Source organism: Rhinoderma darwinii, chromosome 1 (assembly GCF_050947455.1).
Source record: "Rhinoderma darwinii isolate aRhiDar2 chromosome 1, aRhiDar2.hap1, whole genome shotgun sequence".
Taxonomy (NCBI): Eukaryota; Metazoa; Chordata; class Amphibia; order Anura; family Rhinodermatidae; genus Rhinoderma; species Rhinoderma darwinii.
In genome coordinates this window covers 279,361,592-279,379,636 of record NC_134687.1, presented here as the reverse complement: position 1 = coordinate 279,379,636, position 18,045 = coordinate 279,361,592, and positions in this window count along the sequence as shown.

Genomic DNA, 18,045 nt, shown 5'->3' with positions numbered 1-18,045 from the left:
AGGCCTTCGACAGGGTCGACTGGGACTTTATGTTGGCCACTTTGCGACATATTGGGTTGGGCACTCACATGGTGCAATGGATTTCGAGCCCCATCTCTTCTCCCTCGGCCCGGGTTAAGATTAATGGTACCTTTTCCTCCCCGTTCGCTATCTCTAACGGCACGAGGCAGGGTTGCCCCTTGTCCCCCTTAATTTAATTTTGTGCCTGGAGCCCTTCCTATGTCAGGTTCGCTCCAACCCAGACATAGCGGGTGTATTGTTGGGAGGACGGTCCCATAAGGTCGCAGCATATGCGAATTACCTTCTTTTCTTTCTCACCGCACCCAGGATCTCCTTGCCCAATCTCATGGCGGAGATGAGTGGATACTCGAAGTTGTCCAACTTAAAAATTAACTACCAGAGGCGTGGCTTGGACATGGCGCTGACCAGACGTGCTGCTTGAGAGCTCCGCTCCTGCACTCCTTTAACCCGATCATAAGCTCATTAAAAAGCATCCTTTTACTAACCTAATGGTCAGGAAATCCAAGGCCTCCACGGGGACTCCTTATTGCACTTGGCAGATGTCTGCAGCCGGCTCCATCCAGCGATTTCTGACCGACGGTGCTGCTGGAACATCCTCTAAGATGGCGCCGACGGAGGAGAGGCGAGATGGCACCGGGTCCTTGCTTCCGGAGGGGATATCATCTGCGGCCGGCGCTGCTGCATCAGGTACCGTTAGTACCTTCCCCTCACTGTCCGGTTCATCTGGGCGGATTCCCTCCCGGCTGGATGGGGTAACACCGAGCTCTTCTGGGGCTGTGATGGCGCTGCCTGCGCAGGACTGCTCGCCACGTGGTGCCTGTCATGGCGGCCGGGTCTCTCCATCATCCCTCTCTCATGTGCTGGGGCATGCATTGCTGCCTTCTACCTCTCCTACAGATATGGTGGGTGTTGATACATTCCTCTGTTGAGAGAGAGGAGAGGGTGGATATCTGGCTGAGACCCTTACTCCTGACGGTGCCATATTATCAATGAATGCTGTCTCTGAGGCTTGCCCGGGGAGACGATCAACCTGGTGGTCATACTTACAGTTGCGTTCCTATCTCTCATCCATGGAAGACTGTTTGGTGTTGTTACAGGATAAGACTCCTTTGGAACGTTATTTGTCTTTATCAACCGCCCCTTCTCATGTCGTGTCCTATCTACATGCAGTTCTCCTGCCCAAATTTTCTTTCTCCCAATTGTCCTTCACTAAGGCATGGGACGAAGAAATGGGGGTTCAACATACTGAAGAGGAATGGGGTACTTCTTTCTTTTTAGCTCACAAACTACCAATGTCTTGTTTTGCTCAAGAAAAAAACTACAAAATACTCACTCGGTGGTATCGTTGTCCTGCTTTGTTGCATAGGATATTTCCTGATGTGTCTGCTGATTGTTGGAGGTGTGGGGAAGCTCCTGGAACCATGTTGCATATTTGGTGGGAATGTCCCCGGATACGTCCCTTTTGGGGAAAGATTTTTGACTTGGGAAATAAGCTCTTTCACACTGAAGTCCTGACCTCGGCCTCTATAGGATTACTCTCCATGGTTCCTGGATCACTCCCACACCTCAAAAGGGGGGTCTTTAGGCATTTCCTGACTGCGGCGAGAACGGTGATACCTAGGCATTGGAAGTCTCATACTGTTCCTTCTTTGACGGAATGGGTGACAGAGGTGAACAGGATTATGAGGATGGAGGAATTGCTGTCCACTGACAGGGGCAAGTCTGTGCTCTTTGTCCAAACTTGGGCAGTGTGGTCTGGATTCCGGGGTGGTACTGATCTACCTCTCTGGCTGGATGGAAGGTTCTGAGCAACTTCTGTGATCTTACTCCATGCGCTATGTTTGTCTGTGTTTCCCTTTGTTGTCTGATGTCTTGTGTTGGTGTTATATTATATTTGTGGCACTTATACGTACCAACTCTTACTTTACTGGGGCCTGGTCCCCATGTTTACTTATTTTACTATCTTGATGTGAATATGGTACAGTTAGTACCACTGTATTTTGATTTATACGCACTTTAGATGGCTGGGAGGTTACCTCCCATTGTGTCCATGCATTATATATACTGTTCATATACTGTAAAAATCTGTATTTTTTTTATATTGCGTACAAATCTTTCTGCCAATATTGTACAATGTTATATATGCTGTATTCTTTTTGCAAAATAAAAATCTTGATAAAGAAAAAAAAATAAATAATTAACTACCAGAAGTCAGAGGCTCTTAATGTATCGCTGCCACAGTCTTTGGTGGAAGATCTGTTGGGGTCCTTCTCCTTTAAGTGGGCTAGAGACTCGCTCAAGTATTTGGGGGTCCAGCTCTCCAGGGATCTATCTCGCCTTTATGCAGTTAACTATCCTCCCCTCCTTCAATGTGTAAAGAGCGATCTGGATTCTTGGACGACGGGTACCTTCTCGTGGTACGGCAGATGTGCAATCTTTAAAATGAATATCCTGCCGCGGATTTTGTATCTCTTCCAGGCCCTGCCGATTCATATCCCCCGTACCTTCTTTCAAGCCCTGTTGTCCTTACTCCATCGGTTCATATGGGTGGGGAAACCACCCCATATATCCCGCTCCATGCTTTTCCGTTCCACGTCTCGAATTCTGGACTGGTTCCGGCACACGGAGGTTAAACAGTGGGTGTCGATGGAACAGTCCTTGATGGCAGTTCCTCTGCAGGTTCTGCCTTGGTTGGGCAAGGGTGCTCCCCTACCGACGCGGACACACCCGACGATTGGACCCTCCTTGGCGGTTGCATCCCGGCTCTTTCCCCGGAAAGAGATCTCCCCATCTCCGTACCCCCTGTTCCCAGTCTTGGGCAATCCCGCATTCCCTCCGGGGCGAGAAAGGGGTCCATTCAGGCGTTGGTTGCAGGCAGGTAAGGGACATGCTTCCCATTTCATACAAGTAGAGGCCTGGATGACCGGGCCACAATTAGCATCTCTGACAGACCCTCTTCCTTTCACTCCTTGGCAGATCACTCAATTGAGAAATTTTCTCGTGTCCTTGCTTAACCCTTCTGAATATGCGCGGGACAAAACCCCTTTAGAGCTACTTTGCATAGGTACGGACACGTTGCGTCACTCACTCCAGGCTATATACACTACTGATTTTCCCATCCAATCTTCCCACATCTACCTATCTGCTCAACTGGGAGAGGGACTTGGGCCTAACACTCACAGCAGAACAAAAGGATCGGGTGTATACTATGACACATAAATCATCCATGGCTAGCAGGTCTCAGGAGGCGGGATTTAAGATCTTATCGCGATGGTAGTGCCTTCCAGATTGCATGCAATGATTCCTGCGGTTTCACCGCTGTGTTGGAGATGTAGAGACTAGATGGGCACGATTTTACATATCTTCTGGGAGTGCCCGCGGCTGACTGATTTTTGGTCAGAGGTGTGGCGTATCTCCTCCAAATTCACATATTTCCTCCTCCCGCGTACGCCGGCCTCCTTCTTGCTCCATCTGTGCGAGGCTCCGTTATCCATGTACCGACGTTCTGTGGTTCGCCATCTGGTGAATGCAGCTAGGGCATGTATCCCTGCGCTGTGGAGACAAACTTGCCCTCCATCGATTAACATGTGGTTCAGTAAGATACAGGAGATCATGAGAATGAAGTATCTCACGGCTTCCATGAGAGGCACCCATGCTAAGTTCCTCAAGACTTGGTATCACTGGGTCAGATTCCAATCTTCAGAACCATGGTGGCCTCTTGAATATATTTCTGAAGCTTAGGGGACACTGCTAGTTCTCTTCCCTCTCTCTGTCCTTCCTCTTCTCTTTCTTTATTCTTCTTTTCTGATATGTTTACCCATGGATCTCTGTGCATGGCTGCGGGTCCGGGATGCATAGGTGGTCTGTCTCAATTATAGTATCAGATACACCTTATTGTTCTTCTTGCACTTAATGTGAACACTTATACTGGCCTGCGAGCCGATGTGTGTATAGCAGATGCTTGCATTACTGTGTTTTGTTTTGAGAAAATCGAAAATAAAAGAATTTATAAAAAAAAGGAAGTGGAAAATGTACCTGAAATTTTAAGTTCCCTGAGTCCGTAGGCAGCACAAGTTTTCCACTAATATATATATATATATATATATATATATATATATATATATACACACACAGTGAAGGAAATAAATATTTGATCCCTTGCTGATTTTGTAAGTTTGCCCACTGTCAAAGACATGAACAGTCTAGAATTTTTAGGCTAGGTTAATTTTAGAGAGATAGATTATATAAAAAAAAAAAAGAAAATCACATAGTCCAAATTATATATATTTATTTGCATTGTGCAAGCACAGCAGTCAGACGTTTTTTGTAGTTGAAGATGAGGTTTGCACACATGTTAGATGGAATTTTTGCCCACTCCTCTTTGCAGATCATCTGTAAATCATTAAGATTTCGAGGCTGTCGCTTGGCAACTCGGATCTTCAGCTCCCGCAATAAGTTTTCGATGGGATTAAGGTCTGGAGACTGGCTAGGTCACTCCATGACCTTAATGTGCTTCTTTTTGAGCCACTCCTTTGTTGCCTTGGCTGTATGTTTCGGGTCATTGTCGTGCTGGAAGACCCAGCCACGAGCAATTTTTAATGTCCTGGTGGAGGGAAGGAGGTTGTCACTCAGGATTTGACGGTACATGGCTCCATCCATTCTCCCATTGATGCGGTGAAGTAGTCCTGTGCCCTTAGCAGAGAAACACCCCCAAAACGGCGAGTTGAGTTAATGCCAAGAGCTCAATTTTAGTCTCATCTGACAACAGCACCTTCTCCCAATCACTCTCAGAATCATCCAGATGTTCATTTGCAAACTTCAGACGGGCCTGTACATGTGCCTTCTTGAGCAGGGGGACCTTGCGGCACTGCAGGATTTTAATCCATTACGGCGTAATGTGTTACCAATGGTTTTCTTGGTGACTGTGGTCCCAGCTGCCTTGAGATCATTAACAAGTTCCCCCCGTGTAGTTTTCAGCTGAGCTCTCACCTTCCTCAGGATCAAGGATACCCCACGAGGTGAGATTTTGCATGGAGCCCCAGATCGATGTCGATTGACAGTCATTTTGTATGTCTTCCATTTTCGTACTATTGCACCAACAGTTGTCTCCTTCTCACCCAGCGTCTTACTTATGGTTGTGTAGCCCATTCCAGCCTTGTGCAGGTCTATGATCTTGTCCCTGACATCCTTAGAAAGCTCTTTGGTCTTGCCCATGTTGTAGAGGTTAGAGTCAGACTGATTCATTGAGTCTGTGGACAAGAGTCTTTTATACAGGTGACCATGTAAGACAGCTGTCTTTAATGCAGGCACCAAGTTGATTTGGAGCGTCTAACTGGTCTGGAGGAGGCTAAACTCTTAGGCTGGGTTCACACGACCACATTAACGTCCGTAATGGACGGACGTATTTCGGCCGGAAGTCCCGGACCGAACTCAATGCAGGGAGCCGGGCTCCTAGCATCATAGTTATGTACGATGCTAGGAGTCCCTGCCTCTCCGTGGAACTACTGTACCGTACTGAAAACATGATTACAGTACGGGACAGTTGTCCTGCAGAGAGGCAGGGACTCCTAGCATCGTACGTAACTATGATGCTATGAGCCCGGCTCCCTGCACTGAGTTCGGTCCGGGACTTCCGGCCGAAATACGTCCGTCCATTACGGACGTTAATGTGGTCGTGTGAACCCAGCCTCAATGGTTGGTAGGGGATCAAATACTTATTTCTCTGTGCACAATGCAAATAAATATATATCATTTTGACAATGTGATTTTCTTTTTTTTTTTTTTATATAATCTATCTCTCACTGGTAAAATTAAGCTAGCCTAAAAACTCTAGACTGTCTTTGACAGTGGGCAACCTTACAAAATCAGCAAGGGATAAAATACTTATTTCCTTCACTGTATATATTATATATTACGAAGGGATTTGGGCTCTATTTAAAGGACTGTGGCACGGGAAATTTTTTTTTGATGTTTTTGCTTTTAGTATGTTATTAAAATAAATTTGATTTATTTGTGTTTGTGTTTTACTTTTTTCTTTTTTGCGTCTTTTACTTCTCTATGGGGGCTGCCATTTTTTTTTCATCTCTGTATGTGTCGATTAACGACACATACAGAGATGGAATACGGCACATACATTCCCATAGTGAATGCGAACAGGAGCCGTTCCATTCACTATAGCGTACGCCGTCTGTGTGGGAACGGCGCATGCGCCACTCCCAAACAGTCCAAAAGGAAGGTCTTCGGCCGAGCGACATCCGGCGCCATTTTCATGTGGACCAGAAGCCGCGGCCGGACAGTAAGAGGACTACTTCCGGTCGCGACTTCCGTCCATATGTTCAGAAGCAAGGACTAGGAGTGGAGGGAGCGACGACGGCAGCGGCAGGAGCAGGTAAGTTATGTTTGTTCGGGTTTTACTGTGTGATTACCACTGTATCTAAGCCTACTACACAGTGCATTCGCTCAAAAAATGGCGGCACACAGTGTAGGAGGTTTGAACATTCAACCCCCTCCTTTCTCCTGGCACTAGCCAGGATAAAGGAGGGGGATTGTTTGAGCACACTAGAGTGAGTGTCTCTTCTCCAATTTGGCAGCATTAAGCAATGAGGTTGCTTTACCACATGCCAATGCTGCAATTTTGGGAATTGCTCCCTCTAGTGACCAGCACATGGAAATGTTATAAATTAGAATCTAATTTTATAATATTTCCTGACTTGTGTGAAAATTAAAAAAATTAGAACAATTTGTAATTATGTATATACTAACGAAAAAAATAAAAAAATAAATTCTAGCGACTCATTCCCTTTAAGGTTACCTCGGACCTCCTAATTGTTTAATTGATTACTGCTGAGTAATATGTCTCTTCTATCCGGGCAGATGAAGTATATTAACCCTTAAGTGTGCTGCCTACGGACTCCAGGAAATGAAAATTTCAGGTACATTTTCCACATATTTTTTTTTCTAAACCCACTTTTAGCTTTTGCATCAAATGGGATGACATTTTCGAAGTTTTGATCAGTTGAGACCCCACTATCTCTGAAACAAAGATGCTGTGATCGGCGCTTCTGGTTAGGCTGAAGACTGATTTCATAGACAGTCCGAGTCGTCTTTAGCATAACATGGTGTGCCAGTTAGGGTATGTGCACACGATGATAGGCTTTTACGTCTGAAAAGACAGACTGTTTTCAGGAGAAAACAGCTGCATCGTTTCAGACGTAAATGCTGCTCCTCGTATTATGCGAGGCGTCTTTGACGCCTGTAATCTTGAGCTGCTCTTCATTGATTTCAATGAAAAACTGCTCAAATTACGTTGCAAAGAAGTGTCCTGCACTTCTTTGCCGAGGCAGTCAATTTACGCGTCGTCGTTTGACAGCTGTCAAACGACGACGCGTAAATGACAGGTCGTCTGCACAGTAAGTCGGCAAACCCATTCAAATGAATGGGCAGATGTTTGCCGACGTATTGCAGCCCTATTTTCAGACGTAAAACGAGGCATAATACGCCTCGTTTACGTCTGAAAATAGGTCGTGTGAACCCAGCCTTACAACTAAAGAGGCAGAGCGCTCAGTTTAATGCGTCTGCAACTTAGTTTCAGCGACGGTGGGGGTTTTAGAACCCAGACCCCCCCAGTCAAAACTTCTCATATGTCTCTATGACATATCAAAAGTTTGATCAACGGGGGCGCATGCGCGAAGCTCAGGGCGGATGACATGTTAGATGTGAGCTTTGCACCACACGCAGTGACAAAGCGTTCTCACTGTTTTAACAGCTCCATCATAGACCTAAAGCCTTCTGAGCTACGCCATGACTACTTCCTCCAAGAAGAAAAACACAGAGCACACTTCTGCCCCATCTCAGACAATACCGGAGATCTTCCGAGCAACCAACTTCTTCGCCAGCGACTATGAATCCTACTGATCAAGAGGATCTCGTCAGGAACATAGAGGACCTTTTCCAAACAGAACTATCGCAGGCAGCAGCGGAGTTCTCCCACCAGATCCATGATATGCGGCAGAGAGTCTCAGAAATAAAGGCCAGTGCGGATGAGCTTGCTTACACGCTAAACCCTGATCACCGGAACATAGACTCCCATGCTCCACAGATTGAAGCCCTTCAGCTTAAAATCAAGGACCTGGAAAATAAGTTGAGACGGGGAACCTTCTAAAAATAAAAATGCCTGGGGCTACTACAGATTTCTCTTCTATTCTCACCACCCTGTTCCAGGCCCTGGTCCACCCAGGACGACCGCACACTATTTCACATGGACAGGGTACATAGGGCCCTAACCTGCTAGAGAAACTAGGATCTGCCACAGGATATTATCCGTTTCATTACTCTGAAGCTAGAAACCAAATTTTGACAACTGCCAGAAATCACCCTAACCTGCCGCACTCTGTACATCTATATGCTGATTTGGCACCATCCATGCACCAGCACAGGAGAGACATGAGATGTACTACACAAGCCCTGCAACGTGCACAGATTAGATATAGGTGGGGATTTCCCTTCTCACTCACCTTTCAAGCCAGGGGCGTAGCTAAAGGCTCATGGGCCCCGATGCAAGAATTCTTACTGGGCCCCCCCCCCCCCGCAAACTTCTCATGGCCGACGGTCCGCAGCTTTCAGCTGCATCGCTGGGTCTCCTAAGTGACCCAACAATGCAGCACTAGCAGCCGGGGGCGTCACTAAGGCTGGGTTCACACACACTATTTACGGACGTAATTCGGGCGTTTTAGCATTGAATTACGTCCGAAAATGCGGCTCAAAAGCGTTGGCAAACATCTGCCCATTCATTTGAATGGGTCTTACGATGTTCTGTGCCGACGGTCATTTTTTTTACGCGCCGCTGTCAAAAGGCGGCGCGTAAAAAAGACGCCCGCGTCAAAGAAGTGCCTGTCACTTCTTCAGACGTAAATGGAGCCGTTTTCCATGGACTCCATAGAAAAACAGCTCCAATTACGTCCGTAATGGACGCAGCTAAAGACGCCTGCACATGCCATTACGGCTGAAATTACGTTGCCGTTTTCTCCTGAAAACAGCACCGTAATTTCAGCTGTAACGGACTCTGCCGTGTGAACATACCCTCAGGGCTTAAAATGTCAGGGAAATAGCCCCAATACATATGTGTCCGCCCAAAAAAAAGTGTGTGTATGAGACAGGATAGCATATCTATAGCACTACGACCCTACAAACTATGGATAGGATTAGATACATTGGCTCAGCAGACAGTATCACACATGATAGGATTAGATACAGTGGCTGAGCAGACAGTATCACACATGATAGGATTAGATACAGTGGCTGAGCAGACAGTATCACACATGATAGGATTAGATACAGTGGCTGAGCAGACAGTATCACACATGATAGGATTAGATACACAGCTCAGCAGACAGTATCACACATGATAGGATTAGATACAGTGGCTCAGCAGACAGTACCACACATGATAGGATTAGATACAGTGGCTCAGAAGGCAGTATCACACATGATAGGATTAGATACAGTGGCTCAGCAGACAGTATCACACATGATTGGATTAGATACACAGCTCAGCAGACAGTATCACACATGATTGGATTAGATATAGGGCCCAGCAGACAGTATCACACAAGATACGATTAGATACAGGGCCCAGCAGACAGTATCACACATGATTGGATTAGATACACAGCTCAGCAGACAGTATCACACATGATTGGATTAGATACAGGGCCCAGCTCGCTGACATTGCGTCTCCAGCGCTGGACCCAGGAAAGGTAAGAATAATAATTTTGCTTCTTTATGTGTTACTGATTATTTTTGTGTTTGTGCTTTTTTACAGGTTCGGTTGTTGGACTTCGGATTCGAGGACTTCAATGACGGCGTTTTTTTTTATTCTCAATAAAATGGTTAATGAGGGTTGTGTTTTTTTATTTCAATAAAATATTTTTTCTAGGTGCTTGTATCTTTTTAAACTTTATTATCACCGCCTTAGTAATCGCCGCCGGCTGATTGACAACCTCCATTACAAAGGCGGGGCTTAATGTTAGCTGGTGCAGAGGCTACACTAACCCCCATTATTACCCCGGTACCCACCGCCACCAGGAGTACTGGGAAAAGCCGGTACGAACCAGTACCCGACCATCTGTAGTGACGGGCAGGCACCGGGGTGGCCGCTAGCTGGTAGTATTAGGCTGGGGAAGGCCAAAAACAGTGGCCCATCCCACCCTGGTAATGCTGCCTGCTGCTGCTGCTGCTGCTGCTGTGTTGCATCTGGCTGGTTATGAAAATTGGGGGGGACCCCACATCGTTCTTTCCAAAAAAAAAATTATTTTTTTTTAAATGACGTGGGGTCCCCCCCATTTTTCATAACCAGCCAGATACAATAAAGAAGCAGCAGCAGCCTAGCATCACCAGAGTAGGAAGGGCCACTGTTTTTGGCCTTTCCCCTCCTGATAATACCAGCCTGCGGCCACCCCAGTGGCCGACCATCACTACAGATGGTCAGGTACTGGATGGTACCCGGCTCTTCCCAGCAGCCCTGGTGGCGGTGGGTACCGGGGTAATAAAGGGGGTTAGTGTTAGCCGCTGCATCGGCTAACGCTAAGCCCCGCCTTAGCAATGGACGTCGTCAATCAGCCGGCGGCCATTACTAAGGCGGTAGTAATATAGTTTAAAAAAAAACACAAAGACATAGAAAAATATTTTATTGAAATAAAAAAAAAAAACCACACAGCCCTCATTAACCATTTTATTGATGACAAAAAAAAAGCCGTCATCAAAGTAGTCCTGGAATCCGCTGTAGTCCAATGACCGAACCTGTAAGAAAACACACAAAAAATTATTAGTAACACGTGTGTTAGGCTTAGATACAGGGCCCATGTGTGATACTGTCTGTGGGACCCTGTATCTAAGCTTACCACAACGTAGGCTTAGATACAGGGTCCAGCAGACAGTAATCTCATACAGTATAAGATTACTGTGTGCTGGGGCCCTGTATCTAAACCTACAGTGTGGTAGCCTTATATACAGGGCCCATCAGACAGGATCACACATGGGCCATGAATCTAAGCCTACCATGTGATTGGCTTAGATACAGGGCCCAGCAGACAGGATCAGGCATGGGCCATGTATCTAAGCCTACCATGTGATTGGCTTAGATACAGGGCCCAGCAAACAGGATCACACAGGCCCCCTAAGCCTGCTACATCGTAGGCTTAGGGGTTGTACAGTCCCTAAACATTGATGGCCTATCCTCAGGATAGGCCATCAACAGCTGATGTGTCGCACGGGACCCGCAAATCAGCTGTTTTGAAGGGGCCGCAGCACTCGTACGAGAGCTGCTTCCCCTTCATTTCACTACTCGCTCACACTGTGAATCGCCGACACGGATTCACAGCGTGACCGGAATGAAGTGACAGGAATGAAGGGGAGCAGCTCTCGTACGAGTGCTGCGGCCCCTTCAAAACAGCTGATTGGCGGGTCCCGGGAGTCGGACGCCGCCAGTCAGGACTAAGCTTAACTTCCTCTTCGGCCGCGGCGGGAGTTCTGTCGTCTCGATGCTGTGCGCGGCGCATAGCGCTGTGACGTCATGCGCTGCGCACAGCGCCTGACGTCAGGTCCTCCGCTGCCATCCGGAACCAGGAAGGTAAGTAAACTATGTTACTATAGTAACAGGGGCCCGCGTTACTATAGTAACTTTTTATTGATGTGGTGCGGGGGGCCGTGGGCCCCGCTGGCTTCGGGGCCCGGTCGCAATTGCGACCGCTGCGACCCCTATAGCTACGCCAGTGTTTCAAGCACATGGCCAGATGTATACTGTGCAGTCCCCTACTGAGTGTCAGGAGGCCCTCTAACTATCCCCCTCGAATAGTTATCTGCTTTGCCGCCATAACCTCAACAGCCTCCCAGGACCTGGATGACCAGACCACGTGGGTCCCCTCCATTGACCTAAATCACCCTATAAACTGGTCCCCGAGAAGAACTTTTCCAAATGATGAGTATCTGTATTGTAAATGTGTATTTTCTATGTGCAGATTCCTTTTATTCACGGTGGCTAGCTGGAAGCACTCCGGGCCTACTTCTTTCCAATGGCCTAGCGCTCTGGATTATTGTGTTGCCCTTAATATGAGACTATCTGCTGACAGGTCACCACCCGCATGGTCTTGCTGATGTGACTAAAGTTGCTTTATGTTTTAGGGTATGTTCACACGCTTAGAAAAAAAAATATCTGAAAATACGGAGCTGTTTTCAAGGGAAAACCGCTCCTAATTTTCAGCCGTTTTTTTAAGCAAACTTTTCGCAGCTGTTTTTCTAGAGCGTCAATTAAAAACAGCTTAAAAAATGGCTCAAGAAGTGACATGCACTTTTTTGCGGGCGTTTTTTTCAAAACGGCTGCATAAAAAAACGTCCCGTGGGAGCAGAACACCGTTTTTCCCCATTGAAATGGGCCAGGTGTTTGGAGGCGTTCTGCTTCCAATTCTTCGGCCGAAAATAAGCCGTGTGAACATACCCTTATAGTTCTGTTCCCCTTTGAGCTAATTCCTACTTGTATGTGGTCATATAGTCATTGGATTTAATATACTATTGTATGTGTATTTGCCATCCAAGAATGGGGTTTATAACCGCTCTACTTCAGCCTTTTTCTCTCCTGCAATGTGTAGGGTATTAAGCCATAATGTATGTGGGTTTAACTCCTTGCAAAAGAAGAGGAAGGTTTTCCTCTCACATTAAGCATGAATTTATTGTGCTTACAAAAATCACACTTTACACCTACATCCTATCCTAAGTATTTGCATCCTTCTAAATCTAGTTTTTACTCATCTACCTTTGCCTCTAAATGCCAGGGAGTAATTACCCTAAACAGGTACTCTTTCCCCTTTCAGGTTACTGCCTCTAAGGCCGAATTCACACGAGCGTATTTCACGTCCGTGTTACGCGCGTGAAACTAACGCACGTCGCACGGACCTATGCAAGTCAATGGGGCCATTCAGACAGTGTTTTTAATGCGTGTGTCCACTGCGTGAAACGTACTGCATGCCCTATACATGTGCGTTTTTTTGTGCATCACGCACCCATTGAAGTCAATGGGTGCGTGAAAATCACGGACAGCACACGGACGCACATCCGAGTGCTGTGCGTGATTCACGCAACAGTTGCTAAAGAAAGGATTTTGAAAAAGAAAAACACCTTCAGTTTATTTTGCAGACGTGAAACTCGTGACATACTGATGACATACGCGGGTAAAAACTGCAGACACGCACCATACACTGATGTCACACGGAACTGCAACGCAGGAAAAACACTGCGTTTTTTACGCACGAAAAACGGACATGTTCGTGTGAATAAGGCCTAAAATAGAGCTGTAAGGTCGGGTTCCCCCGAGTCAGATACGCTGCGTGTGACTGAGGCGTATCCAACCTGGAAACCGTCTTTTTTTTTTTTTTTTTCAAGCGCTGCTTTCCGCACCAAAAATTCAGTCCGAAAAGCTTACCCCCTCCCTCTTCTCGTAGTCCAGGCTCCTACGATGATATTGCAGGCCCTGTGACGCTGCAGTATGGGATTGGCTGCAGCGGACACTTGGGATGAAACGTCATCCCAGGAGGCCGGACTGCAGGAAGAAAGAGTGTTCTGGGTATGTTTTTTTTCCAGAGTTGCTTTTATGCGGTGTAATCGTTGCAGTTACGATGCAAATGTCACAACACTTGGCTTTCTGTTGCGTGTTTTGCATCCCCATTGAATTCAACGGGGAAAACCAGCAACAGAAAATCAACAAAAAGGCAGCATAAATGGACATGCTGCGGGATTAAACTCTGCACCGCAGATCGATTAACGTTTACACTGCGGGTTTTTTTCCCGCATCGTGGGCATGAGATTTTCAAAATCTCATCCACTTTACAGCTACTTTAAATGCTGTGCCGTTTTTCGGATGGAATGTCCACTGCAGAAAACTGCACTGAAAATATATATATTTTTAAAATGGCTACTTACCATGGCGACGTGTCCCTTCGTCGTCCTGCAGCCCTAGGATGACGTTTCTTCCCATGTGACCGCTGCAGCCTGTGATCGGCTGCATCGTCACATGGGATGAAACGTCATTACAGGAGGCTGGCCTGGATGAAGAAATACGGAATTCTGGGTAAGTATAAAGATTTTATTTATTTTTCCTTACCGTTTCTAGCGGCGGAATCGCTGCTTTTCTGCCGCAAAAAAAAAAGCAACATCTGCTGTTTGTTGTGGGCTTTACCTGCCCATTACATTTAATGGGGGAAAACCCGCACCAAATAAATACAATTGACATGCTACAGACTTAAAAAAAAACGCACCACAGGTCAATTTCAGCGTTTCAAGCATTTGCACAGCGTGTGCATGAAATTTGTTCAAATCTCATCCACTTTGCTGCTACTGTATTATGCTGTGGATTTTCCGCAACGCTACATGTGAACTGACCCTAAGGGTGGTTTGTGATACTGGTTGGCCTTTTGCATCTATTTGCTTGGTCAATTCATATGCCCTGAATGATGAACCCATTTCTTTCAAAGGTTACATGACATTCTATCTACTCTCTCCTACCAACGCTTTATCTGAAGCAGGGATTTTAATTTGGTTATAAACATCACCCTAGCTAGCTCCTCTACGGCACCATGCAGACGCTTGAGGCCCCACTCTGCAACCATTTCTCATGTAATGAGCTCATTATCACTTGCGGATACCTGGAGGGAGAACAATGGATCACAAAGAGGTTATGCCGATTACTCCCCAGCTCATCACCTATATACACGTATAGACATGGTTCTATCCACCACCAACTCACTTTCGCTTTTAGCTTATACGTGACATATGGTCTCAGTTTGGTCAGATCAGGATATGGTGCTCGCAGAATTTGACTTTTCGAAAAGGGGTAACTCTCTATTTTCCTGGAGAATCAATGACTCCCTGTTATCTAATCCCTCCATTAGAACACAATTTCTCACTGAATTAATTCAGTTCTTGAGGGAGAATGCAACAGCAAATATGGACCCACACGTTGTGTGACTGGCCCATGAGGCCTTCATCAGAAGTAATATTATTGCAATTGCATCGAAACTTAAAAAAAGGACGCTCCCAGACAAAAAAAAAAAAAAAAAACGCACTAAAATTAGCCTGTCTGATAGCGGCTAGCCAATGAATTCCCTCTTCAAATTGCATGCCATTAAGGACGCCAAAATGCAGATTGATATGTTTCTCACTTATAGAGCAGAAAAGGCTCTCTGTTGGACATAATCTAAATATTACAAGTGAGCCAATAAGCTCCTTGCACAACAATTGAAAGCATGTCGGAGTTAAAGAGGCTCTGTCACCAGATTTTGCAACCCCTATCTGCTATTGCAGCAGATAGGCGCTGCAATGTAGATTACAGTAACGTTTTTATTTTTAAAAAACGAGCATTTTTGGCCAAGTTATGACCATTTTTGTAGTTATGCAAATGAGGCTTGGCAAAAGTCCAAGTGGGTGTGTTTGAAAGTAAAAGTCCAAGTGGGCGTGTATTATGTGTGTACATCAGGGCGTTTTTAATACTTTTACTAGCTGGGCGCTCTGAAGAGAAGTAACATCCTCTTCTCTTCAGAACGCCCAGCTTCTGACAGTGCAGATCTGTGACGTCACTCACAGGTCCTGCATCGTGACGGCCACATCGGCATCAGAGGCTACAGTTGATTCTGCAGCAGCATCAGCGTTTGCAGGTAAGATCGACTTACCTGCAAACGCTGATGCTGCTGCAGAATCAACTGTAGCCTCTGGTGCCGACACGATGCAGGACCTGTGAGTGACGTCACAGATCTGCACTGTCAGAAGCTGGGCGTTCTGAAGAGAAGTGGATGATACTTCTAGTAAAAGTATTAAAAACGCCCCGATGTACGAACATAATACACGCCCACTTGGACTTTTACTTTTAAACACACCCACTTGGACTTTTGCAAGCCTCATTTGCATAACTACAAAAATGGTCATAACTTGGCCAAAAATGCTCGTTTTTTAAAAATAAAAACGTTACTGTAATCTACATTGCAGCGCCTATCTGCTGCAATAGCAGATAGGGGTTGCAAAATCTGGTGACAGAGCCTCTTTAATCATGTGTTCCTTATGCAATCCCACCCTGGTCAAACCACCTCCAACCCAAACCGTATCCATGATGCGATCCACTCTTTCTACCAAAAATTGTAGGCTAACCCAAGACCACGGTGAAGGCATTTCTTGTCAACATCAACATACCCCATATCCCTCTCTCTTTAATGGGGAGACTACGGCTGAGGAACTTGAACTCACCGTTAATTTAAAGCTAGGAAAAGCCCCAATGTCTGATGGCCCTATACTTTAAAAAAAATAAAAAATTACCAACAGCTATATCTGCACATACATGATGCTAGGTCAATTGACGTCCGCTGAATTTCTTCTCGCTATGATCACAGTAATACCAAAGCCACGGTAGGATCTCCTGCTGCCGACTAATTATAGGCCCATCTCTCTCCTCAATATTGACACTAAAATATTTACATCTGTCCTTGCCAAGATAAAGATCAAGTCGCCTTCATTCTAAGTTGAGAAACCCCAGACATTTGAAAAATCCTAAATATTATCTATTCTAACTAGTCTGCCACACAAATGACCCCCTTGAGGAAGCGGACATTCGCGAAACGCGCGTCGGGGCGCACACAGTGACCATCAGGACTCAGCCTAAGGACTTTTTATGGGTAAGACCATCCTAGGAATCCTACACACAGGGTCTGTTTCAGACCCATTACCTTTATTCTTTGATGTCTGTTTTCGGGACCATTTATGTCCTTTAAACAGCATCAATAATTATAAATAGATCCAACTAGCTTTATGCTACACTAGTGTTAGTCTTACTCCAAACCTACACTTCAAAGGTTTATTATACATACCTTGGCTCTCCTGACGTGTCTCTATGTCATTCTGTGATTGAGTTCTCCTACGGTTATACTTCTTTTAAATGTTTGTCCATTTTGTATGTTTAAATAAAGTTTTGTATTGATACTTTTTGAATATATATTGGCTATAGTTTTTCTCATGTTTATTTATGTATCATAGAGTTGCCTCATTAACAGATATGGGAGGTTGTTCCTAGGAACATTACCTAGCCCAATAATATTACTTGCTTTTGGATACCATTAGTTATCACACAAATGATCCTATTGGCTCTCCACATTGAGAAGGTTTATGACTGCCTCTCATAGGAGTATCTGTTTAGTTTCTCGAGGAATATGGACATCGAAGGATCCTTTCTTCAGGCAGTTTGGTCTATTTATCTAGCCCCGGAGGCTTATTTTAAGCCACAGTGTTTTATCTAATCTATATCCAGCAGGATACTAGGCAAGGATGCCCGCTGTCTGCTCTGGCCATGGAGCCCCTAGCTATAATGCTTCGATCAAATCCTGATGTCTTGAGGGTTCATCTTGACCAGAGGGAATACAAACCAAGTCTCTTTACCAAACCCCTCATCTCCCTTCTGAACTTGATGCATGTGCTGGATTCCTTTTCCAGTCTCCATATTAAATCACTCCAAATCTGAAACCCTTTATTGTAACATTCGCCCTCATATGCAAAAACTTAAGACCTCAATTTTGGGTTCCAAACTAAAAAAAAGAAGTTCCTCCCTTATTTAGGCATCTCCCTGGACACTCTGTATAACTACCCCCCTATGTACAAATCTATATGGGATGATCTTCTCAAATGGCACAAATTACCACTCTCTCGGTTGGGTAGAGTTCACACAGTTAAGGTGGTTACCCTTCCCCAGCTCCTGTATCTGTTCAGATCCCTTCCTATCCCAGTCCCATAGAGACCTTCAAGCCCTCCAGAAAGACATCTTTAGGTTATGGAGGACCAAAGAACAACCCTGGATTCCAAGGCAAACCATGTATATGTCCCATAAGAGAGCTGGAGGCCTATCAGTTTCAAACATTATAAGGCAGTTCGTGTAGCGCAATTATTAAAGGCATAACTACCTCCTTCTCAAGCTCCACTCTGGGTGTCTCTCGAATCAAACAT